This window comes from Ambystoma mexicanum, chromosome 12 (assembly GCF_040938575.1).
Source record: "Ambystoma mexicanum isolate Mex_15411 chromosome 12, UKY_AmexF1_1, whole genome shotgun sequence".
Lineage (NCBI taxonomy): Eukaryota > Metazoa > Chordata > Amphibia > Caudata > Ambystomatidae > Ambystoma > Ambystoma mexicanum.
Genome location: NC_090936.1, coordinates 612142737 through 612157234, shown reverse-complemented (window position 1 = coordinate 612157234; position 14498 = coordinate 612142737). Strand labels below are relative to the sequence as shown.

The window sequence follows — 14498 nt, the reverse complement described above, 5'->3', positions numbered from 1 at the left end:
AGCATGGGGTCTGGCATGGATTCACATGCTCATGAATAAAGAATACATAGCAGTAGCCACATGCACAACCACGGGAGGTGGCAAAGGCTCAACATTAAGCATCACATCAAACTCAATATTAAGCAATCTTACCTCCTCACCAGGCTCACCTCAGGCGAACAGTTTGCGCAGCACTGCTTGGCCGACCCTGGACTCCTCCCTGGAATCCCGATCGACGCAGTAGAATTTCTTGAAGGTGTGCGTCGACCTCCACGTAGCAGCCCTGCAAATGTCCAGCAGGGGCACACCAGATAGGAACGCCGTGGTAGCTGCGATCGCTCTGGTGGAATGTGCTCTCGGACGGCCAGGCAGCGGTCGGTTTGCCAACCGGTGACAGTACATGATACAGCCGGAGAGCCATCTGGAAATGGAAGCCTTCGAGAGAGCCTTCCCCTGATTGACAGGTCCAAAGTTCACAAAGAGTTGTGACGTCTTCCGAAAACACTTCGTGCGATCCACGTAGAACTTCAGCGCTCTAGCCACATCCAGCGAGTGCAAAGTCCTCTCAGCCGGCGACGAGGGCGACGGGAAAAACACAGGCAACACCAAGGGTTCGTTGAGATGGAAGTCCGACAGCACCTTGGGCATGAAGGAGGGGTGCGTCCTGAGCACCACCCTCGTGTCGTGAAAAGTCAAGTACGGGGCCTTGCAGGAAAGGGACTGGATCTCTCCCACCCGTCGTGCGGCGGTGATGGCCACAAGAAACGCTGTTTTCCACAACAGGAACTTCAACGGGGCCGAGTGCAGAGGCTCGAACGGAGGTCCCATGAGCTTGGTCAGCACCACGTTGAGCTCCCACGCCGGGGCCAGAGCCTTCACCGGCGGGAATGATCTGAACAGTCCCTTCATGAACTCTTTCACCAGACGATGAGACCACAAGGACGTCCGCCCCGTGGTTCTAGTGTATCGGGAGATCGCAGCAAGATGAATCTTGATGGACGCGTGTGCCAGTCCAGCTTTGGCCAGCGTCAACAGGTACGGCAGTACTTGGGGAGCCGTAATCCTTAGAGGGTTAATCTTCTGTGCGTGGCACCAGACAGAGAACCTCTTCCATTTGTGTCCGTAGCATTTAAGAGTCGAGGACGCCCTGGCCTTTGCAAGAACCTCTCTGCAGTCGGCCGGTATGTCGTATCCTCCAAACTCTAACACTGCAGGAGCCAGGCCTGCAAGTTCAGCGACTTCGGGTCGTGGTGGAGGATGGCGCCTCCTTCCCTGGAGAGCAGATGCGCGTCCACTGGCAGCTTGATTGACGGGGACGCTGACAAGTCCAGAAGGTCCGGGAACCATATCTGCCTCGGCCACGCAGGTGCGACGAGGATCATCCTGCACCGTGACCTCTTGAGCTGGTTGATGAGCCGGATCAGTAGTGGCAATGGAGGGAACGCGTATAGGAACAGGCCCGCCCAGGGGAACGAGAAAGCATCGCCCATGCTCCTCGGCTGGGGAAACCTGCTGGCGAACCTCCGGCACTTGGAGTTCGTCGCCGTCGCAAACAGGTCGATCTGGGGTGTGCCCCACCGTCGGAAGAGGCGATCCACTAGATCCTGCCGTAGTTCCCACTCGTGGCACGAGCGCAGCTCCCTGCTTCCTGATGTAGAACATGGTGGTGGTGTTGTCGGTGAAGATCCTCACCACCTTGCCCTTGAGGGACGGAAGAAAGGACCTGAGGGCCCAAAACACTGCACGGAGTTCCAGGACGTTGATATGGAGGGACTTCTCCGTCGGAAGCCAAAGGCCCCTCGCGTGCAGATTTTCGGTGTGCGCTCCCCACCCTTCCAGGGAGGCATCCGTGGTCACTGTCTCCTGGTGGGCTGGGGTCTGGAAGTCCATGCCCGCCGTCAGATGCGCGCGGGTGCCCCACCACCGGATCGCTCGGCGGAAACTCTCGTCGAGTGTGATCTTCTCCTCGAAGCCGCCCGTCGTTTGGATCCAGCGCGCGTCCAGGAACTCCTGCAACGGGCGCATCCGGAGCCTGCACATGGGAATGAGGTAGATGCAAGAAGACATCATTCCGAGGAGGGACTTGATGGACCTCACCTTGGCCGCATCGGAAACCAACATCCGCTGTACCTTGCCCAGGATGGACCTGGTCCTTTCCTCCGACGGGGAGGCCAGAAGGGACACTGTGTCGAGCTTCGCTCCCAGAAACAGTGCGTTTTGCGCGGGTACCAGGTGGGACTTGGCGTAGTTCACGGAGAATCCCAGGTCCGTGAGAAGTTGGACGGTCCTTGCCGTGTGCTCCACGGCGAGCTCCCTCGTCTTGGCTCGGATGAGCCAGTCGTCCAGGTAGGGGTAGACGTGGATCCCCTCTCGGCGCAGCTGCGCCGCCACTGGTGCAAGGCACTTGGTGAATACCCTGGGTGCCGACCGTAGACCGAAGGGAAGGGCTCTGAACTGGTAGTGACGCCCTTGGACCACGAACCTGAGGAATTTTCGGTGCCCCTTTAGGATGGGAATATGGAAGTAGGCATCCTCCAAATCCAACGACGACAGGAAGTCGCCCTCCTCCAGCTGACCCAGGACGTGCTGGAGGGTGACCATCCGGAACTTCTGAGCCTTGATGAACTTGTTCAGCCGTCGTAGGTCTAGGATGGGGCGCCATCCACCCGTCTTCTTCTTCACGAGGAAGAACCTTGAGTAAACTCCGGAGCCCCGAAGCCTCCTTGGGACGAGTTCGATGGCGCCCTTCCTTAGCATCGCCCTTACCTCCCGGAGAAGCTGAGGGACGTGAAGCTCTTTCCTGGCCACAGGAGGGACGCGCGGGCACCTTCTTTGAAACTCGAGCGCGTGGCCCTGGGCTAGGGCGTCCAGCACCCAACGGTCGGTGGAGATGGACTCCCACACGCTGACGAAGCTCGCCAGCCGGCCTCCCACCGGGGTGCTTCGGTGGGGGCCCGACCCCACGGCCGGTTCAATCCTGCTTGGACGAGACTTTGCCGCCTTGACCTCCTTGGCGACGACGGCGGGGTCCGCCTGACTTGCCTCGTCCCCTGTAAGCTTCTTGAGACGACGAACGGGCCGCTTGACGGTAGGTGGAAAATCTGCCGCCGGAACCTTTGGAGGCGCCCTTGCCTCCGCCGCTCCGAAAGTGCGGCCGCCGTTGCTGGAGAACCCCGAGAGCCCGGGCTGTCTCCGTGTCCGCTTTAATGGCTTGAAGGGAATCGTCCACTGTCTTCCCAAACAGGTTGTTCCCATCGAACGGCATGTCCAGGACTCTGGTCTGTACGTCTTGACGGAAGTCAGTAGCCTTGAGCCATCCACGCCGCCTAAGGCACACGCCGTTGCCCAACTGGCGAAATCCAGTGTCGGCGATGTCTGTCGCAATAGTGATGGCGTGGTCCGACGCCACCTCACCTTCCTGCAAGATCTCCAGGGCATCCGCCCTCTTGTCGTCCGGTAGGAAGTCCAGCAGGGGAGCCAGCTTGTACCACAGCTCCCTGTCGTACCGAGCTACGATAGCCAAGGCGTTAGCCGCCTTAATCGTCGTCGCTGCAGACGAGATGACCCTGCGCCCCATCGTGTCCAATTTCTTTCCCTCGCCGTCCGGCGGGGAAGTCGACGTGGAGGCCGCAACCCCCACTCCCCCCGCTTTCTTCCTGGCCGCCGCGGAGACGACGGAGTCCGGGGTAGGCTGCGCCCGGAGGCACAAGGGGGCCGCGTCCGGGACCCGGTACTTCTTCTCGTACCGGTCCCTTCTAGCCGGCGTCGTGGATGGGTTCTTGAGGAGGGCGAGGCCCTCATCCCAAATATCGTCCAGTAGAGGTAGCGCGAGGACCGTCTTCCTCTTGGCCTCGCGCCGCTGATAAAGGAAACCTTCCTTCTTCTCCTCGGATGCCCTGGCGATCATGGAGTGAAAAGATCCAATCTCGTCGGGTGGGGAAGCCCGGGTGGGAGGAGACGACGGCAGATCCTCGTCGTACACCTCGTCGTCCGTACCCGTTGCGGCCGTGTCAGTCCCCGTATCATCCCCTCGAGTCGTAGACGGGGAGGAGGGCTGAACGGGGCGCGACGGCTGAAAAGGAGGTGGAGGGTGAATCCTTTTCTTAGGAGGGGGGCTGCCCGAAGCGCCTGGTTCCGGGTCCCCCGACGGGAGTGGTTCCTCCACTGGTAACGGCAGTCTCGTCCTTATCTCTGAGCATAAGGACTGTATAGCCAACAAAATGGCCGCCGAGTTGTCTTGCGGCACTGGCAGAGGGGAATCCGACGGGCGGTCAGGGGCCCTGTCGGTACCCTCGACGATGTCGTCGTCTCCTGCGTCGGGATCCCTCCCGACGGGCTGGTCTCCTTCCACGCCAACGCCGTGGCTTAAGACCTCGATCAGTTCTTCCTCAGAGGTTGAGGCCGAATCCACGGCAACCTCCTGCCCCCCCTTTTTCTTCTCCGTCGGAGGTTTCACGGGGGGCCTGTCGATGGGCATAAAAGAGGACTCCCTCCGCGGTGGCAGGGAGACTGAGCCCCGAGGTCGCCACCACCGGCGTAGCCTCCACAGGCTGAGCCAGGGCCGCCGCGACTGTCTCGATAGAGGCCTTGGCCGGATGGATTAAGGCTTTCACCACCCTTGGTGCGCTCACCGCCTTCTCCTCGGGGGGGGGGGAGAAACACTGCCTCGCTCCCCCTCCGAGCTGGACCGGGGCCTCTCCAGGAGCTTCGCCGGGTGCTCGGCCTTCCTCTTACCCGACCCAGAGCGTTGGCTCGTGGTTGATGGTGCCGGGGAGGGTGCACCCTGCCTGGTGCCCGTAGAGCCCGACCGTTCGGCGCTCCCGGTGCCAGCGGACTCGCGGTGCTTGGCCTTATGTTGGACCCCCGTCACCGGGGCGTCCTCAAAGGTCTTAGAAGACCGCTCGGATTTCTTCTTCTTCTTCTCCTCCTCGCCGGACGGGCTCTTCCCTTCCAGCCAGTTGGCGAGACGTTGATGGCGGTCCTTCATGGTCCGCTCCGACATGTTGCCGCAAAACGCACAGTCCTTCTCCACGTGCGTCTTGTCTTCATGTAGGCAGTAAAGACAAAACGAGTGTTCGTCTTCCTTAAAGACATTCTGCAGCTGGCATCCAGGGCAGACCCTGAACAGCTTTCCGGGCGTCGAGCTTCCCTTCTCCTGGGCCATGACCGAGATGGGCCTGAGAAACTTCTGGAGTCCTCCAAAAGCGTAGCTCGACGAATCTTCACCCTTGAGGGGCGTAGACCAATCCGACACGGGTCCCCGTTGATCGGATGGAGAGTCGGTGGAGCTTGAGGCTCTTTTGACCGAAAAAAACGAAGTTTTTGAGAAAAAACGTGGAAAAAATAGCACTAACGCTCGAGAGCAATAGCACGAGGATCCCAACACATGAACGTGCGGTAAAAATCTGAAGATGGCTGCCAGAGGCGGGGCTTAGGTAGAGGGCAGTCATTGGCTGTGGTCAGTATGACGAAGAGACCAGCGATTGGTTACTACTACGAAAGAGATCAGAAACGAAACTGATACTGGTTTTTTCTTTACCGAGGATTCCCAGCCTGACGACGGGGAATATTCATGAGCATGTGAATCCATGCCAGACCCCATGCTGGAGAAGTCATCTTACTCATCATCTTACTCATCAGAAAGATTTGACCATTGTAACCTTTGCTGAGTGGATAGTACAGCTCCAAGTAGTATTTGCAAGGTGGTCCTTGCAGTTTAGAGATATGGCCATGCAAGGTAGCATGGAACACTTACGGGCGCAATACAAATAAAATATCACGGTGAATCCCCCCCCCCCCCACCGAAAGTGTTCTTCCAAATACTGGACCACCTGCTATTCCTTGGTAGGGATGTAACTGTATAACGTTAAAGATACCGTGAACCACTTAATTGAACAATAATAACCGTCACATTGTTTATACCGTTCATACCATTAAGTGTGCTTTTCAATCTGATTTGTAAAGGCTGCAGTAAGCAAGTGCTGCGCAGACTTGGTCTTCCACTGTTGGATCTGCCGTCTGCCAAGTAGTTTCAGTTGGAGCAGTTTTTAATGCCATTCCATAAACCACCCGTGCCTGACACAAAATCAATATGTTAGCAATAGGAAGAATAGATACAGTGCCAGTGGCGGCTTTGGGGTTTATATATTTATAATGGATAATGTTCTCTAAACATATGGCAATGGGGGATTTCCCTGGTTCTATCATTGAATTTACATATAATAAGTCACATCTGTCGGTATTCCCTGCTGCCATACCAAAAGGTAACGTCTGATTTCTGAAAACCTTTTGGCCCGCAAGTAAACTTAAGTGTGTGTGTGTGTGTAAGTGTGTGTGTGTGTGTAAGTGTGTGTGTGAGTGTGTGTGTGTGAAAGTGTGTGTGTGAGTGTGTGTGTGTGAAAGTGTGTGTGTGAGTGTGAGTGTGTGTGTGTGAAAGTGTGTGTGTGAGTGTGTGTGTGTGTGTGTGAAAGTGTGTGTGTGAGTGTGTGTGTGTGTGTGTGTAAGTGTGTGTGTGAGTGTGTGTGTGAGTGTGTAAAAGTGTAAGTGTGTGAGTGTGTAAAAGTGTAAGTGTGTGTGAGTGTGTGTGAGTGTGAAAAAGTGTAAGTGTGTGTGAGTGTGAATAAGTGTAAGTGTGTGAGTGTGAAAAAGTGTAAGTGTGTGAGTGTGAAAAAGTGTAAGTGTGTGAGTGTGAAAAAGTGTAAGTGTGTGTGTGTAAGTGTGTGTGTGTAAGTGTGTGTGTGTGTAAGTGTGTGTGTGTAAGTGTGTGTGTGTAAGTGTGTGTGTGTGTAAGTGTGTGTGTGTAAGTGTGTGTGAGTAAGTGTGTGTGTGAGTGTGTAAAAGTGTAAGTGTGTGTGAGTGTGTAAAAGTGTAAGTGTGTGTGAGTGTGTGTGTGAGTGTGAAAAAGTGTAAGTGTGTGTGAGTGTGAAAAAGTGTAAGTGTGTGTGAGTGTGAAAAAGTGTAAGTGTGTGTGTGTAAGTGTGTGTGTGTAAGTGTGTGTGTGTAAGTGTGTGTGTGTAAGTGTGTGTGTGTAAGTGTGTGTGTGTAAGTGTGTGTGTGTAAGTGTGTGTGTGTAAGTGTGTGTGTGTAAGTGTGTGTGTGTAAGTGTGTGTGTAAGTGTGTGTGTGTAAGTGTGTGTGTGTGTAAGTGTGTGTGTGTAAGTGTGTGTGTGTAAGTGTGTGTGTGTAAGTGTGTGTGTGTAAGTGTGTGTGTGTAAGTGTGTGTGTGTAAGTGTGTGTGTGTAAGTGTGTGTGTGTGTGTAAGTGTGTGTGTGTAAGTGTGTGTGTGTGTGTATACTACCATCAGCCTCCATTGATCTGTGGCATGCAGGTTATCAAGATGGCAACATGTTCATCTTCACCAGTAGCCAGTAGGGGAACAAAAAGTCTAAATGACCACTTAAGAAAAGCTATTTAGTTTGCTTTGCCAGTTGTAGCAGGGCCCCCTCCCCCTCTCCACACGTGTGTTTGTGTTTGGTGGAAGCAAGTCATTTCAGTGGAAAGTATGTTGAAAAGCCCAATTCTGGCCTTGGGTGCATGGTTTTGTTTGAGATGATAAATCTGTCAATTTATGACCTTTTAGAAAATATTTGTTAAGATTAGTTAACTCCACCTGCTATACCGCGATAACCATGATATACCGTCATTTGGCAAGAAGGTTATCGTACTGTCATAAAACTAAAACCGTGACACCCCTATTCCTTGGTCAGAGTTGAGGGAATATTGAAGACAAAACTGCAGAACAAGAGACCCTTACTGCAGATAAAAGGCGATTGCTCCTGTATCATACCCATGGTCCAGAGGGACAGCGCAAGTATAGAGCACTCCCAGTACTGTCAGAACTGGGGGCCTAGGCGCCCAATTAGAGAGCTTGATAATTATTACACGCCCACAACAAATGTTGTTCAATCGATTCACTTTTTATACGAGGTTACAAAAGGATGAGCTTGTACAAGAGTACATATCCTCTTTGAAGATGCCAGCACTTACATGCTGGTTTGGAGGAGAAATTACTACAGAATTTATCCGAGATCCGATTATACATACTAAAGATGCAGCAATTCAAGATAGATAAAGGCTGTGGGAGACCCATCACTGCAACAGACATTCGTGCTTGCAAAAACGATTTAACATACTCGGGATGTTCCAAGGAGATTCAGAGCAAGAAGAAGGAAGTGTAACAGTCCGATGGAAGCAAAGAAGAGGAGCCAGGAGAACAAAACACGTGTCACTATGGTAAGGAAAAAAAGGAAACAGAATGAGGCGGAAGATTCCAGCAGTGAAATGCACCAAAAAGACAAGGAGCACAAAAGGTGCTAAAGTGGGGGGTGGGGGGTGATGGGGAAATATAGGATTTAAAAAACCCTGCTAAGAAAAGCACACATACAGGTCGGGCAAGAGATTTTAGGTGTGGGAGAGCAGGCCATTATGCTACATACAAAAACTGCCCGGCTATGGACCAGATATCTGCGGCATGTGTCGGGAGGACAGCTCAGGGGCAACGTGCTCACCTTGGAAGCAAGACGACAGAGCACCACAGGTTTGAACCCCGAGTCCGCGCTTAGAAACCTCTGGGTATTAAGCGAGTTATAAATAACCTATCATATCATCTCTCAAGTAAAGGCAAAGGTCACTTTGCAGTGGTTTGTACAAGAAGCGTATTGGTTGTGCAACAGGGTCATGGTAGCGCACAAAGACAATAAAGGATTTAATGGCCCTAGTTACGAGATTATCAAGAATTGGATTCTGAAAGTGATGGTCGATAGCTGTTCACCATATATCAATTACAGAAAAAGTGGCAAGAGCTAAGGGACCAAGACCTCAAACCCAAGCTAAACTGCTCAGATATACGAAACTCATGTGAGTGAAGGCTCTAAAATACATATCCTTGATTGGATCAAGCGCAATGTGCAGTTCAAGAACCGCACAGCAGGATATTTAGCAAAGGTGTGAACTTACTTGGTTGGAGAGATCAAGCAGAGCTTAAAATTCAACTTGATCCATGTGAAGCTGAGCCCATGCTTTACCAGGACGGTGGAAAACTGGAGGCAGGCAAAGGTTGAAGTGGAACAAAAAAAACACAAGTGTTCCAATCCGTAATGCCCTAAATTACCATTAAAAATGACAAATGCGCAATTAATGTGCATTCAGCAGTTACAAAAATACAAATACCATTATACCGAACAGGGCGAGCAGGGGAGTCAACTGAAATAGAAAAACGAATAGTCCTGCAACAGAAGTCCCATTCCACATTAGGGAAAGTAAACTTCCGTTGCAGGGAGACCGACCAGGCGAACTGCCAGAGAGAACGAAGGAGGTAAGTAAATAGAGGGGGTTGTCGGTAAGTGGGAAATGCCTGGCACGTTCTTCGGATCCGAAAAATGCAGGATTCAACATTGAAATGCACAGCGTTCTGCTCCATCCTTTTCATCTCTGGTATTTTACCGTAGATCTGGGATTCGTGCAAGTCCCAGTTTGTGATCATGAGGGGTAGAGAACCCTAACAGTGCCTGCATGGGTCAATGTGGGCAAGTCAACACGTATAGGTAAGAAAATGCAGGATATGGTGAGCGTGGCTAGGGCATGGTTCAAGCCTGGAGCGTTTGTGAGGATTAAGAGTACCTCCTGGTAAGGAGGGTGTGAGGAATTACACCATCCACACTGGGAGTGTGCACTCCCTGGGCCGTTTTTTTTAAAGAAATGGAATGTTGGTAGATAGGCCTCTGGGAAATGTGTGGGGCTAATCTGCACACATTGGGGGACACAGCCTACTGGTGCAGTCCTCCCGTCATGTTCAGCTGGAATGTGACAGCCACAGGTACATCAAAACATCTCAATAAGGGGGAAGGCAACCTCTTCCTCTGACCATGGCCAGCATAATTAAAATATCAAAGGCTCCATGGATCCACCATGCCTATTAAATTCTGTGTGGTGGCAGCGCATACAGAATAGTTAATTGAAGCAGGCCTGCGAAGAGGCCCGTTCACAGAACTATAAAGGGCAGGTTCCAGATCCGCCAAACAGCACAGAGACAAGGGTTCATGACCCCCTGAGCCGCCGTGTAGGCCAGCCTGCAGTCATCTGTCCAGCCTCGCTTGCCTGCCGCCTGATAACCGCAGCAGTCTCCCATCTTGAACTCTGTCGCATGGAGCTGCAAAGCATCCTGGAACCAACTTGATGCGGTCAAGCATCAAGATCACCTCAAGCACCAGGTACATTGTGGTTCCGTCACCCTGGTCCTTCTCCGAAGGCCCCTAGTAACATTTACGACCCCTTGCTGCCGAAACAAAATGACCTTAACAGTAAAGACAGATTGCTTTACAGACTACCCTCCTGCCAGTATCCATAGTGCGTCCCTTTCCTTCATGAAACGGTCGATCCTCTGTTCCTTTACAGGGTGGGTTGTATTTTGTAGTGTGGTCGATCCTCTGTTCCTTTACAGGGTGGGTTGTATTTTTTAGTGTGCTAGAATTGTCTGTTGTATAGAAAGATCTACTTCATTATTACAACCTTGACTGGACAGTCCCTTTTATCATTGGGTTATAAAACTGTATTTTCGCTGTGTTGCAACTAACAAATGATCCACGATCTTGCAGAGATAAGCTTGCAGGTCAGTCCATGTTACCAAACTTGGACAAGGAGTTTTCTAATTTACTTATCTTTCGAATCTGTTCACATCCCTTCTGGTGTACTAGGTGTGAGGCTGTGCGATGGTTTAGAATGACAAAGTTACTCACTGTAGTGACTATCTTACTAGTCCATAGTCCCCTTTCCTCCATACTTGTGGGGACATTCCCTCGTTCGGGACGGGAGCACTTTTTAATAGCATTACAAAAATTGTTTAGTCCTTTTATTTTTACGCAGGGCCTCCGCACACGACCATAGCCCCGCCTTCCTGTGCTCCGCATCTCCCTTCAGTCCTCTATTGCCAGGTCTAGGACATCAACAATAGGTCTAGGACCATTTATAAACAATAGAGGATACTTTTTAGAGGAGACGGCGGGCGTATGGAGGAAAAGGGACTATGGAGTAGGAGTAAGGTAGTCACTACGGTAACTGTCATATTCCCACGTCTCATCCCCTTTCCTCCATAATTGTGGGAGATTCCCCAAGCACTGACCATAGGTATTATGAGTGGATGGAAATTTCCCTTATTGGACCAAATTCTTACGAACTGCCAGGCCAAATCGGGCATCAGCCCGGGAGTTTAGGTCGAGACAGCAATGTTCACAAAAAGCCTGTAGGGAGGCCCACATAGCCGCCTTGGCAATGAACTCCCAAGGGACATACTTTTGGAAGGCAACAGCAGCCACTTTCGCCATGGACCAGATGTGCATGAATGATTCTTTTGAGGCTGGTTTTCCTTTAGGGTCCCCAATCGTAACCAAGAGTTGAGGAGCTTCTGAGTTAGCTGGTTCTACCAAGGTAGAACTTCAGAGCTTGTCTGACGTCTAGGTTGTGTAGAACCCCCACTCAGCATTGGAACCTGGTTCAGGAAGAAGACCAGTAAAGATATTGACTGGTTTAAATGGAATTCAGAAACCACTTTAAGAAGGTTAAGTGCAAAGCACAACCTTACCCTAATGGAAAATTAGGCACTGATGTTCCACAGAAAGAGCCTAAAGTTCAATCTTTCATCTTGCAGATCCTACCACAATCAAAAAGCCCAACTTCCAAGACAGGTACTTTAGATTGGTAGTGGTCATGGGTTCAAAAGGCTTTACAAAATCGGTGATGACCATATTCAAATCCCATTTGGGATGAGGGGCCCGAACCGGCGGAAAAAGACAATCTGCAAAGTGTCTTTTTATGACTGGATTAGCCAGTGAAAAGGAGAAACTGTCTGTAGACAGGTAACCGCAATGACGGACAAATGTCCTGCATAAGGCAAGTATGCCAGAGGCTGCAAGGTCAGATATAAAAGACAAAATATTGTCAATAGAAGCATGCCTGGGATCAAGCTCTTTGGCCAGACACCAATAGCAAAAACAGAGCAACTTGCTCTTGTAGAGGTCTTTACTACCGCTTGAATTATACGCATGTTGTCCTCCGAGAGGTTGAACTGCACTAATGATCGAAACTCAGGCACCAGGCCATCAAACTGAACGATGGTGGGGAGGGGGGTGCCACAACTGATTGCTCTGATGGAGGTTGGGAATCCACAGCAACCTGATCGGAGAGGACACTGACGGGTGCGGCAGCTTCCGAAAAACAGAACCTGGCTGGCCACCAAGGAGCTATGAAGGAGAGTGCAGTTTGATGTACTGAGTTCGCAAAGTGACCGATGAATCAGTGGTCAAGGAGGGAAGGCATAAGCTTTCATGTTAACGGGATCTTGAGGGTGTCCCCCAAGGGAGACACTCCGAGGCCGTCCCTTTCCCCCGCATATATGTTACAATTGACCTTCACAATTCGGTCAATTGTAATTCTAGCAATTGTAACGCGAACAATTCGTATACAACCGGAATGTGCACAGCTTGGGCCAGACAGACAATGTGTTGGATAGCCCAATTCCAAATTTGAATAGCAAGGTCCACCATTGGTGCCCCAGTTTGTTGATATAGAACATCGCTACTGAATTGTTGTTGAAAAGCCTCGAGTGCAAGAAAAACTGCCACGAGTTCCAGGTAATTGATATGGAACTGCCTGTGTTGAGGTGTCCACAAATCTTACACCCTGAGGTGACGCAGTGTCGCTCCCCACCCCAGAAGGGAGGAGTCTTACTTGTGGGAAGGGCTCCTGGATGTCCCCAATGAAAGGTTGCTTGGCAGATGACCACCATTGAAGATCCGCCTTCATGAATTATGGGACTGGAATCATCTTGGAATCCAGGTTCATAGCCTGAGAACAGCAGCTTCGAAGAGCAAGCCGAGTGCACCTCATTTTCATGCATGCAAGAGGTAGAGCTGACACGCAAGAGGCCACGAAGCCCAGGAGTCTCTGGAACTATCGAGCAGACATGTGGGAGAACTGCAGGAAGAGCTGGCACATGGGTGAAAGGTCCACAATCCTGTAATCTGTCAGGAACACTTGGTACTGATAGTATCCCAACGGAAACACAGAAAGATCAGGTTGAGAGACCGTCAGACAATTTCTGCTAGTTCACCAACAGCCCAGGATGGAACAGGAGCTGAAGGAGTGACTGAAGGTTAGCTGTAGAGGCCTGTGGGCAAGGACTGCACAGGAGCCAATCAACCGTATGGATATACATGAACCCCCTGCAGTCGGAGGAATGCTGCAATGATAGACATCTTAGTAAAGACAGTCTGTGCTGAGACCAAACAGAAGAACACGATACTGAAAGCATTTCATTCCCACGGAGAACTGCAGATATTTTCGATGAGGGCTCCAGATCAGAATATGCATCCTGAAGGTCTACCACACTGAGCCAATCGCCCTTATCTGGGAGAGACCACCCGCTGAAGAGGAGGCGGTTGGCTGAGAGAAAAACCGGACACCTTGCAGTTGCCTGCGCTGGAGCATCTGTTCAGCGCACACAGCGGTCCAGAAAGTCTCTAAAACAAGAGAAGTTCCTTGTTTGAGACCCTGACCTTTGAGTATAAGTTGCCTTTGCTGGGGTTTTCGCAAGGACAGAATGAATTAGCAGTTTGAGTCCTTGTCTTCGTGAATTCCTCATCCGTGGTGGAGTGGAACAGTGCTTTACCCTCGAAGCAGAGATCCAGCACCTGGTCCTGAACTTCCTTCAAAAACTTCATAGCATGCAGCCACGCTTGATGGGAGATATCTACTCAGATTATCAATTATCGAGCAAAAGTGTCTACTTGATGGGCAGAAGCCTCAAGTAGAGCCTGCGCCAGAACCCTGGCGTCAGATAAACCGCCCTTGAAGTCTTCGGGCCTATCAAGAGGAACACAATCCTGAAATTGACATTGGCAGCCACCAGGATAAGCTCAGTATTAGCATGACGCAGCTGAAGAGCCGAATTTGGAGAAAAAACCCCCCCCCCAATTTTCTTGTTCAGGTGCTGCCCGAAATAAAGTTTTTCCCTAAGCCAAGACGTTCTTCTGGAGAAACAGGCAGGTACGGGTCGGGTCCTATGTCGACAGACTAAAATCTCCCAAAAGTACCCCCTCTTGTGGAGCAGGGGGCTCAGGTATTGGAATGTCTAGAAGTGCCATCATATCCAGCACCTGGTTGTAAAACGCTCTAATAGAGCGGGACGGATAATTAACGTACGGGTCCTCATCCAGTGAGGCGGGAGTCTGATCCGCCGCATGCATGGCAGACAAGAGCACCCAGAGTCTTTTCCACAGGCAAAAGAGGAGGCAGCGAAGGCAGTGGGGGGAGTAGGCCCTCAGAGGAAATGGGAGGAGGAGATGGCATTACCAGGAACTGCATAGGGATTGCCGGAGCAGGCGCCGGTACAGGCAGCTTAGGATACATTTCCTTAAATAAATCCTTAAAGTACGCCTTCATGGGATCAGAATACTTCAGCTTCTGAAACTTGCCAAAAACACTGCATCCTCAGACGAAGGTTTAGGCACCGGAATGAGCAGAGGGCGC

At 51.3% G+C, this 14498-nt stretch overlaps 1 protein-coding gene across 6 annotated transcripts in view; it reads right to left on the bottom strand.

The window, feature by feature from the left end:
- CTNND1 (catenin delta 1) overlaps positions 1-14498 on the bottom strand; it is a 478107-nt gene that overhangs the window by 386420 nt on the left and 77189 nt on the right. The gene's annotated exons all lie outside the window — the stretch shown is intronic.